General features: G+C 42.9%; 1 long non-coding RNA gene across 1 annotated transcript in view; it reads right to left on the bottom strand.

Moving 5' to 3' along the window:
• The window catches only part of LOC149860024 (uncharacterized), a 67,784-nt gene extending 56,978 nt beyond the window's left edge, over positions 1–10,806 (bottom strand). Inside the window, exon 1 of the long non-coding RNA XR_016443642.1 lies at positions 10,714–10,806. This is a non-coding gene — a long non-coding RNA (uncharacterized LOC149860024). The remainder of the gene's footprint in view (positions 1–10,713) is intronic.
• Between the last annotated feature and the right edge of the window lie 5,066 nt (positions 10,807–15,872).

Here is a 15,872-nt window from a genome sequence, read left to right as displayed (position 1 = left end):
AAGCATCTTTCCAGCAACAGACTGCTTAACACTGCCAGGCCTTGTAACAGAGCCAGACGTCAGCTGTGCCCCCTCAACAACACAGATCACATCATCACTGGACCAAACAAGATAGACTACAACATCTGGGTTTCATTCACTTGCTCTTCTACCAATGTTATTTATGCCATCACCTGCTTGTAGCACCCCTCTGCCGTCTACATTGGACAGCCAAGGTGATCTCTACATGAAAAAATGAAGAGAGATGGATCTGACATCAATTCCAAAATGATGAAAAAGCCCATGACAGAATATTTTAACCTCCCTGGACATTCCATCTCTGACCTCAGGGTAGTTGTTCTTAAATAACTACTTTAAAAAAACTACTTGAATGGGAAATTGTGGCACAATAAATCATCCACAGACTGGATTGTGTTAAGAAGGTTTTCAACATAGACTTTGGATTGTTAACTCATTATCTGGACTACCTTTTTAAAGCCCTATGTCCCTGAACGGGTTAACTTCTTTGTTCATCCTTCAACCCACCTTCACCTCTGAGCGGTGCTCCTGTCTTTCCACCCTTTTCCCTATCCTTTGCATTTAAATTACTTTCTTCTTTTCTATTTAGTACCCTTATTCACTGCAAGCCCAGTCATAGCATTTGACAAAGTAGGCTGCAGCCTGCAAAAGCTCATGCCTCTCTGAATAAATTAGTCTATAAGGAACTGTGTCCTGCCCTGACTTCTAGTTAAGAAGAGGTTGGAAAAGCACCTAAGGGATGCTGCTGCCGTCCACCTTCATTTTTAAACCATAGTCCCGTGGTACTAGTATTAACACTGCAACTGTCTCAGGTGCAATTCCTTCATCTGCCTAATTGGATGGATTTGCTGAGATATATCCTAGCATGCAGAAGCATGGCCTAAGCACATGGCTATTTTGAAAGAGGGTATTGCCACTATTCCACTTTACATAAATAATTAGTTGTTCACTGGAGAAGGCACTGTGACCCAGGCGCTCCATCTCCCACAACAGTAGCCTTGACACCAAGTTATTGGGTCATTCAATTGCTTGCTCAGTAATTATTCAAATATTTTAGAAGCAGAACAGCTGTTCACAGGAGAGGCTTATGGAGAGCCCCTCAGAATATGCACCAATCATTGGTTAGCATACCCACCTAAGAGATGGAAGCCCAGATTCAGGTACACTGTCTGACCATTGGAGAAAGACATTTGAACAAGGGTATTTCACCTTTTGTGTGAATGCCCTAGCCACTAAACCTGGGTCCCCTACATCATGGGCTAATCACGGAGCATAGTTCAGTTCAGTGATACACCTGAGGGAGCGCCTGGAGGTAATACAGAAGGAGGCTTTAGGACATCTGAGAGAAGCTCATGAGCGGCAAGCAACACACTACAATCGAGGGGCTCAAGGGAGGAAGTTTGAAGTAGGGGACCGCATACTGGTGCTCTTACCAGATCAAGAAAGTAAACTGCTAGTGTGATGGCAAGGCCCTTATGAAATAACCCGGCCAATAGGGCCTGTAGATTACAAAGTATACCAACCAGACAAACAAAAGAAGAGACAGATATACCACATCAATATGCTGAAGCCATGGTAAGAATGGGAGTGCCTGTACTTGGCCACCCAACCAGATGAACCCGAACTAGAACCCTCCTTGAGGGACAGCGAAGCAGGTAATGAAGTGGAGGTGGCCCCCCAACTCTCAGAAGAACAGAGACAGCAGGCAAGAGAAGTAGTGAGTGAATATCAAGAAGTGTTCCAAGAGGTCCCTAGGGAGGCATGGGGTGTGGTGCATTGAATAAAGACCCCTCCGGGCCAGGTGATACACGAGAACTGGAGGTGAATCCCACAACAATTCCAAGGCCAGATAAAAGAACAGCTGGGGATGATGTTAGAAAAAGGGATAATACAAGAGTCCTGAAGCGAGTGGCACAGTCCCATTGTGGCCATGCCAAAACCTGATGGAAAAATTAGGCTCTGTATTGATTTCCAGAAGGTGAACATGGTGGTCAAGTTCAATGCTTATCCTATGCTGAGGGTGGACAAAATGGTGGAGAATATAGGACAAGCTAGCTATATATCTACGTTAGATCTGATGAAAGGTTACTGGCAGGTTCTGTTAGCTCCCAAAGGCCAAGAAAAAACAGCCTTTGTCACACCTTGGGGCCTATTTCAATTCCCATGATGCATGCCATTCGGATTGCAAGGAGCGGTGGCAACATTCCAACAGCTAATTGACAGAGTCCTGGCACTGCATGGGGGGTATGCAGCAGCATATATAGACGACATTATTGTGCATACAAATAATTGGCCAGGACACTTAACAGCCCTACAAGCAGTATTGCAGGATTTAAGGAAGGTGGGATTAACTGCTAATCCCAGGAAGTGTACGATTGGTAAAGAAGAAACTCGGTACGTTGGGTTCCAGGTAGGAAGCGGAAAAGTGCAACCACTGCTGGACAAGGTAGAGGCAATAAAGAAATATCAAACTCTGCGGACAAAGAGACAAGTGAGGGCCTTTTGGGGAATGGTGAATTATTACAGGAAGTTCATTCCCCATTTTGCAGATTTAGTGGTGCCGTTAACTGAGATGGTAAAGGCAGTGGCCCCAAACAAAGTGAGATAGACACCAGAGGTGAGGGAGGCACTGTATACACAGCCATTACTGTATACACCAGACTTCAACAAACCATTCATGTTACTAACAGCTGCTTCCAACTGGGCTATCGGGGTGGTGTTGGTCCAAATGAAGGAAGGAGAGGAACATCCAATAATATATATGAGTAGAAAATTACATCCTCTGGAAAAGAATTATGCAATGATAGAGAGAATGTTTAGCAATCAAATGGGCTATAGAAACACTGTGATATTACCTGTTAGGGTGGAAGTTTATATTGATTACAGATCATGCCCCACTGAGATGGCTGCAGACTATGAAGACTGATAACTCTAGGCTTATGAGATGGGCCCTCAGCCTCCAACTGTATTGCTTTGAGGTAGAGCATCGTCCAGGGACTAAAAATGTGACTGCGGATTTTTTATCTAGAAAATATGAAGAGGAAGAGGGTTCAGGGGAAGAAGGAGGACCCCAGACAAGAGAGAAGAGAGTGGGGGCTGTAACAGGGAGCCCTAACCCTGTCACAAGAAAGCAGGTGCACTCCTTTAAGTCCAGAACCTTCTGGGCACAGAGGGCTGGTGAGGAAGGAGGAAGGGTTCAGGATCTCCAGAGAGTTGTAGCAAAGATAGAAACCCGACGTTTGGCCCTAGGAAGGAGGCCAGGGTATATGGGGATGAACAAAGATGAGCCAGAGGTGTGAGGGAGGAAAAAAACCCCAAAAGTAGACAAGGAGCTCAACTGACGAGGAGAGTAGTTTACCAAGGTTGGCTAATGTGGGGGGACCACCTGTGGCAGGATAACTCCCACAAAATCCCCCATGGTGTGCCTTGGGGAAAAGGCGAGCAGGAGGCGCCTGAAAACCTCCGCCTCTGCAAACCTGAATTGTCAGAGAACAAGAGCAAGAACCTAAGAGGACTAAGGCAAAGGATGTGTGGTGGACAAGAATTGTGACCCAGCCTGGTGAGTCGGAATCTTAAGGGGGGAGGTGTGTAGCACGACACTAAGGTGCCTGCTACTCTTGAGAGCCATGAGGAAGGAGCCCAGGTGCTGGTTGCTAGGACAACCGGAGGGAGCCAGTGCCTCGTACCTGTCAGTGGTCAGCTGATTGGAAGGGGCAGGGCCTGGCTCCCATTTAAACCCCAGAACTGAGTCCAGTGAGGCAGTTCCCCATTGGGAGGCCAGAGGGGAAGGAGATCTGCCAGAAGGAGCTAAGAGGAGAGGCCGGACTACAGGTACGGCCTGAGATTGGGAAAGAGAGAGCAACCCTGGTGTGGCAGGAAGAATGATGTTATTGCCAATTGGCAGAGATTTATGTTATAGCCTAGGCGCTTGAGTTTTATGTTTGCTGTTTACACCCGGAGGTTTGGGTGAGGCTATTAGGGGATGGAGGAGGCCTCATTTTTGGGAGCTGCAGACCACAATGCCAGTGAGGATGCAGCTTTTGAGGGCCACAGACCCTAGGCGCAGCTTTTTGGGATGAGATTAACCCTGGCACTAGAAGGATGAGCTTAAAAAGGCCAGGGACGTCTGGTGTGGGGGCATGCAAGGATATAGATATACATAGGGCCTTTTTTTGTGTTGTTGCTGGGACTGGTGGGTTGCCCCTGGTTTTGAATTGGTGGTCCCTTTGCTGTGGGGCTGGTGCCTGCGGGGGGGGGCCTCCTTCTGAAGGGAACAGAAAAGGGGGCCACAAGCCTCTAGGCATTTGGAGGAAAAGCTAGAGCCTCGGGGTCAAACCCTGTGTGGTGGGTTTGGACAAGGAGGCCTAGCTAGAATAAAAGGGGTCAGGCCATTCTAGGAGAGACCCCAACATACCCAATAGAATAGGCAGTCTCCCGCTCTCATTATAAAGTCCAACAAGACGTGGCAGGCGAGATTAGAGCGGGACAGGAGGATTCCAAGGGTGCCCCACATAAGGTGTGGATGACTAGAAAGATGGCACCGGGGAGGTAGACCCGTTGCAGGAATGTACTTTACAATGATCACAGACCCTATTTTAAACATATATTGGAAGTTTTTCTCATCTTTATAATATTGTTGGCAGAGAATCATGTATGTAATTTACAGTAATGCTAAGTCTGTTAGATTCAGGTGGTTGGTCCTTCACTGACATAAATCTAAACAGGCAGCACTTGAAAAAAAATATAATGCATATGATAATGACAACACTAATTTTCAAGCATATTTCTTTCTTTTTTTCCAGCTTTTGGTAGTTAATGCCCAAAGAACTTGCTATAATTGGAAGTTATTCATGCAAGTCCTAACTTTCATACACATCTGAAGATCTGGACATCCAAATATTTGCACGTATAGAATCTGCATAAAAGCACATAAAATTTGAAGTAAGACCGAAACGATTATGCTCATTTCTGAGACATGTATGCTAACAGGCCCTTCTGTCGATGTCAATCTCCAAATCTTAGGGCTAAGGTACATATATACCTCCATGGTGAACATAGGCTTATATAGTTAACATACCCTGAAGAACTCTAACTGTAGGTAAGTAGATTCCCTTTCTGTTTTAAATATTTTTAAATATTTAAAATACCCACACCAAGTAACTGAACATAATGGTCAGGGAGAAAATTGTGTCAATACCTAACTGTTATTTGAAAAAAAAATCATTTTTGACAAAATATGATTTAACAGTAAAAAATAATTTGGTTTAAAAATTCAAACAACTTCTTGACAGAGCATGGTGTTTGGAGGTAAGCAAACAAATGCAGCCATTCCTGCCATATCATCTCACTTAAAAACATGTTACTTCCTTATGCAATATAATTGAACATCCAAGAAAACAGCAGACTATAGTTCATTCTTGGTACCTATCTATAAATTTGCATTGATGCTATGCAGAGTACAATGTACCTTTAAAATGAAGATTAAGAACAACTTGATAGATTGTGTGTTGTTAAAACTATACCTGTAACATTAAAAAATATAAATTTAAAAACTAACTATTATGTTGACACTAAAAAGGGGACCTTCTAGAATATAATGTCTCATATTTGAATAGCTAATGTAGGTGAATATATTTACAAACACATCCACACCAAGGAACTGAGCACAATTGGTCAGAGGGAATAAAGCGATCACATTGTTTAAAAACAGACTGCAGAAAGAAAGAGCAGTGCCTTTCATCCACCCACACACATCCACCCACGGAAAGTTCCCGAGTCAAAAATTCATGTGGGATGCTGCTGCTGCAGCTGGATTGATTTGATTCTCTAGTCTACCCGAAAAGCTCTTAAAAATCTATCCAGCTGGCAGAGCAGCAACGTTCTTCTGCCTGAAATCTTGGTGTTTCTTTAATTCCATGAAGCAAACTAATAGTTAGTGACAACCTGAGCATCAATAATTCAGAGAAAGAGCTTTAGTAAATAGCATTGTAGTAACTATCACTGCAGTAGTATGTTGCAAAGCTGGGAAGTGTAAGACTGGCTAGTGAAAATTAGGAAGGTTTTCCTCTGGCAGGGTATCAAATATATGGCTTGTGTGCCAGACATGGTCTGTAAAGCCACTTCATCAGAACTGCTGGGTTACCAGTGGGCCAGGGAATTTGGGGGCATAGTCAGTAGCGGGCAAGGCCTGCTGCAAAATCTGGATCCCTGAGGGCCTAGTGGACATGGTCATCTGCAGCAGGAGGGCGAGCAAGAACTGTGCTTACAGCCTTATTCTCCCTGTGTGTGGTTGGCCCACGGCCACTTGCACCACCTCCAGCACAGTAAGTATCTGTCTGTATGTCTATCTGTCCTGCTTTACGCACTACTGCTGCCATGGTTTTTCCCACCCCAGTCGCAACTACCATTGTGGATCTGACCCGCAAGGACACCTGCAACCAGGGTCAGCCTGGGGCATGTGGTCAGTTTGACACTCCTGTTTTATGGAGTTTCTGAGAGTGATGGCTTATTAGAAATGATGAAGCTGGCCAGTAAATCCAATTCAGTTGCAGTTTATGGTTCAAAAGGGATATTCTTAACATGTGTCATGAAGCACATACAGTATATCAGGAAAATAGGATCAAAACATTTCTTACGAACAGAAAAACCACAGCACTGACCTGAAGAGCTCACAAAGAGAGCTCATGTGTAAGTGCACAAAGAGGTTTTTTATGCCTTTTCTTCTCTCTTTCTGTCTCCATCTTGCCAGCATTTATCTCAACTCCACTTTTGTGGTGGTCCAATAGGTAAGTCTTTGCAGTGACAGAGGAGGTATCCACAAATGTCTCGGACCTCTTGCTTTGAGAAAAGAAATACTTTTCTGTGCCTGCTTCCCCACAAGAACACCTATCCTTACCCAGAGAAATGTAGGCATTATAGAAGATCAGTCATGTTATCTTTGCTATATATACACAAGATGAAATTGTGGCTACATTGTTGTCAATGTGAACTATATCACTGACTCAAGAGAAGCAGGATTTCATATGCCGTGATTTTACTCAGACAATAAAAAAAAAATTATACTTTATTTCTCAATACAAGCCATGTGATCCTTCAGCATCCAGTGTAATAAAAATGTTGGTACTAAATTACAGTATAATTGAGGGAAAAGGAAAAAGACTTAGATGGTATACATGTAACAAATCCTGTACGTTGGTCTTTCAAAATAGTCATAATTTTAAAAGTAGCAGTTTTCACTAATGGAGGCCAGAGCAAACACCTACTAGCCGTCTCCAGGCATTTTGATTTTTGAGGACAGTCTACATTTGAACTACCAAAGATACAACTACAAAAGGGACAACTCTTCTGCTTCTCAACAAGTATAACAAAACCGTCATTTTCTAAGTTTTTGTTATTGTTAGTCAAAATAATGGAGGACAGTGAAAAAGGGGAGAAGTTCAATTAGAATAGGGAAGTGCTAAGAAACATAAGAAGAAATTTGCAGGATGAACTATTCCATCCTACTGAAGGGCAGCTAATCATAACTTTTCACTGAAGATCCCTAATTTGTTTTCTTCATTCTTTCAGACATTCTAAGTTTGCAATAAGAGAAGATCTTTGAATTTTTAATTGGTTCTAGGTTTTCAACAGAGCTCCCTAAATTATACTGCCCTAAAGACCCATATTTGCAAGACTTATTGAAATTTAATTAGTGCTTTAATTCACATTTAGTCTTAATAGTATCAGTGAGAATACTTGCAGAAGAAGCCCATGCATGATCATGTTTAATGATTTAAAAAAACACTGCATGAACATACTTACATTTATATGTAAATGACATGCTGTAACTAGGCTGCCTGGCCCTTTGAGGGATGCAGTCAGCCCTGGGGTTTGAGCTCAGCTGTGAAAGATTAGTTGGCAGTTTAGAGTGCAAACATGGAGAGCACAGACAGCAAGAAGTATGTCAACACACATGCTTTGTGTATGCAAATATCCATTTGAGCATGTACAGAGATGCAGTGTTAGGGACCCATCTACCAGGCCTTCCTTTATGTCAGTAAACACGTATGTGAATGGATTTATTTACAGCAGGGTGACTACTTGCACTTATAAACACTCACAAATACAAGTAAGGATGGCAAAGCCCAATCTTAAATGACATAGATGCATTTAAAAAACACTTTCAAGACTGGTCCCTAATGACATTTTAAAACAACAAATTTTTTTTTTTCCTTCAATAAAATAGAATGAAGCATTGGTACAAGCTCCCTTCTTACCATGGCTATTTGGTAATCAGGAATTTTATTAAAAGCCATAGTGTTTTGCAGTTCCGTAATCCAATTACATTTTCTTTTCCCAAAAGGCTTTTGAAGTTTAAAAAATGTTTAAACTCCAGTAGTGATCCCTAAATAAAAAAGATTTAATTAGCCTCATGCCTTAGTCCAGTGCCTAATATAGACAAAAATGTGCTAGAAATGGCTGTTTGGAGAGTGATTCATTAACATTTTGCCTAGACAAGTTTCAGAATGCTATACCCGTTTCAGAATACTATACTTTGTATCGTGGTTCCTAATACAAATCAGACAGGGTAACGTGGTACTACCACACATCAAGTTTATAACCAGGCAAAGAAAATGAACCCTTCATCTAAAATAATTATGATTTATTCTCACAAAGCAAAGGTATTATTTACAGACTAATATAAAAGAACCTTAATGTTGTGGTATACAGTAATATATGTGGTAAACAATACGCAATTATTAATGACAGGCTATTGCAAACATCTGTGAGACTTGTGGTGTCCTGTTATGAACTTTACAATCAATCGTGATTGTTATTATTTATTATTTGTATTATGATAGCACATTGAGGCTTCACCCTCATGTTGGGGCCTCAGCTGGGCCAAACCGACAGTAAGAAACCATCTTCACCCTGAAGAGCTTCCAGTTTGAATGGACAAGACAGAAAGTCACACAGCAACAAGTCAATGGCTGAGGAGGCCATAGGAAGCCAGATCTTTCATGTGCCAATCCATAACTCAGGCCACATTGGTTTTAAGGGAAACCATTGTAGAGTTGATCATGAACTGAACAAACACAAATATAGGATTCCATCATTTTAATATTCTTCATATTATATGGATTAAAATAATTTTTGATCCTCTGAGTCAGGGCCTATTAGACTTTCAGATATTGTTGGTAAATAATCAATTATTATTACATAAAATTTGTACACCATGAGTATATTACAAACAAATTAAAGTGCTGTATAAATACCAGGAAATTTACAAGCAAGTCATACAGAACATAAGTGCCTCTGCGATGATAGATATTTACATGCCAAATTCTCCCTCTCGCTACATGTAATGCGAAGCTATTTTATAGCTCGCATTACTGTCTCTTGGATATGCATGCTAAATCAATAGGAAGACAGTAAGCAATAATCCCACAACTACACAGATTACTGAAAGCAAGAAAAGCTTTATGAAGTTTCTGGGTTTCTGCAGCTTGCTGTATATATGTATTGGAATTTGAGTCAAGGAAGCCTTCAACTCTCTGCTGAGATGTGCATTTCTAGAGTATTGGGCTTACTCACTTGACTTGGGCTTCACTCTTCCCTTGCTTACTTCTTAGCACGTGTCCCTTATTATTACAAACCTTTCCAAAACATAAAATTCAGTCCTACTCATGAGAATGGTTGACTCGGGAACCATAGAATAGCAAAGAATATAGGCACTACATTACTTGCATTATGATGTTTACCTAGTATACCTTCATGTTTCTCTTAGCACATTCAGAACAAAATACACAATTTAGCTCTCCCACAATAAAAATAGAAGTAGGTACACCCAGACAAAAGTGTGGTGGGAGGAAGATAATAGGATACACAGATAACAGGAGGACACACGCAGAGGGAAAAAAACACCCTTTCTGTATAACAGAGTCCTATACAATATTAGGATTTTTAATAAAAAGCTCACATAATTGTGAAGAGGCTCCCTATGCCTCTCCAGAGAAAGAGAGAGAGCCCGGGGAAAACTTACCAGTGTGGGCAGAAGTGACCTTGCTGTGAAAAATGCCACTGTGGCTAGAACAACATTTTTCGAGCCACCGGTTTATCCAGATTGGTGTCCCATGCTGCCCGTATCCAGTTTCTGGGGAGAAGCCTACCCCAGTAAGGGACTCATGGAGAGAGGGAGCAGATGAGTGTCAGGACTTTCCACTGAAGCATGGCAGAGTTACCCCAGGAACAGGGCAACGGCCAGTCTTGGAGCTCAGAGGACCTCAGATGCTGAGAAAAGGGTTTGGCCGAACCCTGCAACCCTGGAGCCCAGAACCCAGAAGCAAAAAAGAAGAGACTGCAAGACACAGGATCAACAGGGAAGTTTCTTTGGGTTTTTTTCTTTCTTTCTTCTTCCTTTTTGGAACTCTGGATTATTAAAATGGTGAGTAATTATGACAGTGGGAAATGGTGACTTTGGCTCTGGTAGAAAGAAGAGAGCTGAACTCGAACTACCAAACTGTAAGCAGAGGCACAGATGATGCTGGCTGATTTTTAGGTTGTTGTTTTGGGTTTTTTCGGTTAGAGTGATTTCCCAGGGACTGTGGTGGACAAAACCCCAAATCCTAATTGGGGAAATTGGGAATCTGAAAATAGAGAAAGAAAAGTGCTGGAAAGCTAACAGGACTCTAAAAGTTGTGAAGGGTAAACACTTACCTGATGCAGGTCACTTCAGGTGTCTCTGTACTCTACATTCAGTGAGCTGCAATGTTCTCTTGGAGAAAGGGTGATAAACCTTTTGATCTAAAGGAAACCTGGAAAGAAACAAGAGAAAAGAACTAGTTTGAGGAGGAGTAATTAACCTGATGTAGACTTGAATACTCGACAACTATCAATCACATATTAACAACTGGTTAGTGTTTGACTGAGGCCAACACCAAAGGAGGTTATCAGGGGAGGTTGGAGTCCCCGTAGGGGCGAGCCAGATGCCCTAGTGATTAACCTCCAACAGAGCAACTCCTCCTGAGTTTATGAATTACATCTAGACAGAGCAGGAGAGAACCGAGCTGTGATCATCAGTTGATTATAAATGGTAAAGAGGTTTTTGCTCATGACGCAGACTCACAAGACACCAGGACATCAGGGACCCCATCTGTATATCATGCACCTCCGACAATAATCCAATACACAGCACAGTACGAGTCACTGAAAAACACAGGGGTCTTCCATGTCTGAGAGGCTCAGCCCTAAACTGGTGCAGGAACATCTCAAAGGCTAGGGACAGACTTCACACACAAACCAGTTTAAGTGATCAGAAACTGGTTTAAACCTGTAACAGAACAGATACTCAGTGCACATCAACCAGTTTGAAAATTGCTGAAACCAGTTTCAGATAAATCTGGTTGGATGTAGTATCAGACTTAAATTTGATTTGGCTCAAACCAGTTAATGCAATGTCTGTCCCACACCCCTTCCTGGTTTAAATTAAATCAGACTTCCACAGCATCCCGGCATGCTCTCTGGGATGGACAGGGCTGTCTGGTCCACAGCAGAGCTGGCCCCTCCCCTCCACTCCTTGGCTGCATCTCTGGCCATCTCTGCAGGCATCTACCTGGCTTCTGCTCCACATCTCCCCTCCCCACTCTCAGCTAAGCAGGAAGTCACCCATCTCTCACAGACACAGAGACCTCTCAGCATGCTGGCTACTAGGGCTGTGTGAAGCTTCAGTCCCTGATGAAAGTTAGTGGAGATTTGGCCCGATTCGGTGGCTGAATCTGACACCAGATTGAATCAAAGGACCCTTTAAGTTCTGTGAAGCAAATCAAAACCCTCTGAATCAATTCGGGGAGATTTGGAAAGATTCAGAGATTCAGACATAGAGACAGCTTTAAATGTTTTTTCTACATCCCTTTAGGTAGCAGGGGCTTGTGAGTGCTGCAATGCTGGGGTGCATGGAGCATCCCAGAGAAGTGTGGGGGCTCCCCAGCACACCCAGCAGCAGACCCAGAAGTGGACCAGAAGCACTTTTGGTCTACTTCTGGGTCCGCTAGGGAGCACACTGGGGGCCTTCTCCCACACCCTCCCTGCTTGGTGACTGGTGCCTCCTGGGTCTGGAGGGGCACCCCAGGTCTCCCTGTAGCTAATAACTGAGCTGGGGAGGCAGTGGCGGTGGGGGGAGCAGCATGATACCTGGCAGACCCAGAAGTGGACTCTCCTGGGGGACGCTCCAGCTGCCTCAGCATCACAGCGATCATGAGCTGCCCCTGCTACCTCAAGATATGTAGAAAACGTTTTGAAGTTGTGTCTATGTCCGAATCACTGATTCTCCAAATCAGCATCGAATATTCAAATTCAGATTCAGCCCAATTGAATCAGGGACAGTGATCTCAATCAACGAACTGAATTATTGTCCCTGATTTCGGCCGAATCCAAATCAAATAGGATTCAGCCCTACTGACTACCTCTGAACTGATGGGAGAAAGGCAAAATCAGCAGGTAGCTGGTAATGTCCCTCTGTTGCTTTCTTAATGGGTTAATAAACACTGATTTAGGGGTGATAAACATTCCCTGCTGGGCTGCTCAGGAGTGAGGAAGAACCCCTAATCAGAGCATCCTGCCGGGGCCTGGCCATGACCCCCACCCTCAGGTCAGCTCTGTGGAAGGGAAGGGAGGACTGCTCTAGTCCTGAGTCACTGCAGGCAAGTGCCTGCATTTCTGGGATGTCTGTCTGGTTACAAACTGATTTAGCCTAGCCAGGTTAAAGTAACCTGCGAAGATTGAATAAATTCAGGCTCAGGCTTTTTGAATGTCTGTCCCTAGCCAGAGGGACAGTGTCTCTAGGTGTTCCCTGACTAGAAGGAGGAATAAATCTGCTTATTCATATCCCTGAGCTGATGGGCAGCCCTCTTGGCTAGTAGAGAAGGAGAGAGATGATACTCCCCTTGTTCATTTGGGATGTTTTGTGCCCAGAAAGGACTGACAGCCAAAAGTTACTGTAATCTCTGGCACTATCTCCCCTGTTCTTTTCAAAGGGCTATACCTTGGAGTTGAGGAATGATATGCTTTTACTTGTCATGCCAGGGAGAGATAGCAAAGCCAAACCATACCTTCTATAAAAGCCTCTCAGCTTCAGTAGTTTGCATGGCTTCTTTGTCCCCAGTACTTGAGTTAGTTTAGAGTCCTCCAGCTAGGTAAACCCTCTACCTTCCCTACACACTGGCACAAGTCCATATTAGACCTTTGATGTCTGGTAGGAATAACAGATTGTAAAAGTTCTCCTAAGTAGAAAATAAACTCCATTTTGCACAGGGGAGGGAGAGGTTGGAAGTGTATCCCCCACTATTTTGCTGGTCTAATAGAAGATATTACCTCTAGCCAAACAGCTTTGTGTATCTTTTTTTCTCAGGCCAACACAGCTACAAAATAGATCCCTGGTAGAAATAACCTCACTCTAAATACACTATCAAGTGTTCATTAACCTTTACTAAGCTAGGAGAGCAGTGGACAGCAGCAGGACAGCAATGATGCCTAGAATATTATAAACTATCTAATCAGGTTAACTCCTTTAGGGCAGCTACCAGAAGTAAGCACCAGGAAACTTAATTTAATGTCTCTATCAAAAGTTGATACCTCCAACAGTTCTAGCCTTATTTAATATTAATCACTCCTAGCTGCTGTTAAGAATTCTGTTTCCTTTTTTCATTTTCCATCTATTTCTGTGGAATATATTACAAAGGAGCCACAGAAACTCTGTAGTTGCAGTTCAATTCTATTCTGCACTTAAAGCAAGAGTTCAGCCTCAGTTTTTATATGAGAAATAGATTGTATTTGTCCAGACGGTTGTGCATACATTCACTGAGTGAAGCTGAAATGTAAGATTTACAAATAAACCCATATCCAACATAACTCCATCTTGCACTAATCCAACCTTCACCCAGAACCTTCTGATGCTTATTCTGAAAGATATGCATCCTTTCCACCATCTGAAAGCTCTTTATTCCTACTCCAACATGGTCCCTTCCCCATGGACCTTATATGACCAATCTATGCTCCTTCTGCCCCACTCATTTCTTTCCACTCCAAAAGTTGGACCTTCTTCCTGGCAACCCTTCAAAATTCCTGTTCCTTTAGCACAACCTGTGGAGTTGTCCTCCTTCTTTCCTTTCCCCCTGCAATGCTCAGTTCAGCCCATGTGTAATGTATATGTAGCCATTTTTAGTCTGTTTGTGTATCACCAAATCCAAGAACAACAGCTGAAGAAGAAATGTGGAAGTACCACTTTGAGAAGGAGTAATGTGATGGTCTTAGAGCCTTGTGTGTAGCAGGGTAGGGTGAAATAATGAGAGAGAGATGGAACTGAAATGGTATGGGTATGTGCCCATAAAAGCAGATTACATTCAGCCTGTAAGGGAGTGGGGACAAGTGGTGCAGGGGGAGGCGGGAGAGAGAGAGAGTCAGAGAAAGAGAGGAGAGAATTTGAGTTAGTGCACATGTGCTGGAGGTAAATGCTTAGAGGGATTTTTTTCTGCATATCTCTAGCACTTGCACAGTATGGTTCACAGTGGTGTGGTCTGTGCCATGCTGGTGTGCATCACTTTGCTGGGAAAACAGAAGAACATGTGAAGAGGGAACCCGCATGACTTAGCTAATACTGCCCCCAAGTTCAAATGTACACCCCTGTTTCCTCTCTGCCACAAAGTACACATATTCCACATATTTCTATGACAGTTCTTCTTACTAGAGCAGTTAATGGAACCAAACATAAAAGTGTTTGGTTCTTCACTTTTCTAGTAAGATTCCTCTACATCTAATATGACTTCTCAAACATTAGGGCTTCCCCAGTCAGCTTGCTTCCTTTCCCAGGGCTTCTAGCTCCCCTGCTATCACAGCTTTGGTCAACTGATCTCATGCACAGTCTCTTCACGATTCTACATTTTGGAATGTTCTGCTAATTTACTGTTGCTCAAAGGTCATCTCTAGCCACGTCCCAGCCATCCTTTTCTGGTGTCTGGGCAAGGAAGTCTGCTGGCTTCACCCTTGGCCTCAACATGTTTTGCAGCCTCAATTATTTACCTAACTGAGCAACAGTCCACCTAATTTATTCTAGAAGGTGCCACTAGCAGGTTGCCATCATGTGTCCATTGGTCACCTGACTCAAGCAGTTAAACCCTTACTCAATTTGAGGCAGAACTCACTCTGAGGCAAGGATACTTGTGTCCACAGACAGGAGGATTGTGGCACATTGACCCAAGACTCCTAACATTCTGGACCATCTCATCCCCAACTTGCAGGGAAGGGGCCTGTGAACTGTGCCCAATGTGCATTTTATGCATCTCACACTGGAGCTAAACATGCCTATGAATTTAAACCAGTCTTCAATGGCATATTCATGTAGACTATTTTCTTCTCCATTGAACCTGCTTTAAAGATAAACATTTGAATGAAAGACTATGGGGTCTTTCTGTAATATGCAACCCATTGAATGGTAACAGCTCTGCTACGGTGTCAATGGGAGTCTAGATGTTCCTTAAATTAATCGATATCTTAAATGAACCGGAAACTGTCTTGTACAAGTGCTAGAAGTATGCAGAAAAAATCTTTCTAAGCATGTAGTTCCTGCACACGTGCACTAACCACTTAAGCCACAATACTTTGCCGCAGGATATATTTTGCTTCCTTATTATCAAAGAAGTAAGGACTAGCTGCCTTGATGAGCAAGCAGCACCAGTTGCTTGTAACATTTCAGCAGTCCAGTTAAAACAATTTAAAAGTGATAGGAGCAGAAACCAGAAAACTGTTTTCACTCCTCCATTTAAACCTGGTTTAATTTTAAAAAACTACTTACATATAGTTTCTTGGCTTAATGTGTCTTCACT

This window comes from Crocodylus siamensis, chromosome 7 (genome assembly GCF_052110815.1).
Source record: "Crocodylus siamensis isolate JL-2025a chromosome 7, ASM5211081v1, whole genome shotgun sequence".
Classification (NCBI taxonomy): domain Eukaryota; kingdom Metazoa; phylum Chordata; order Crocodylia; family Crocodylidae; genus Crocodylus; species Crocodylus siamensis.
Note: the sequence above shows the minus strand (reverse complement) of the source record. Positions and strands in the feature narration are given on the sequence as shown.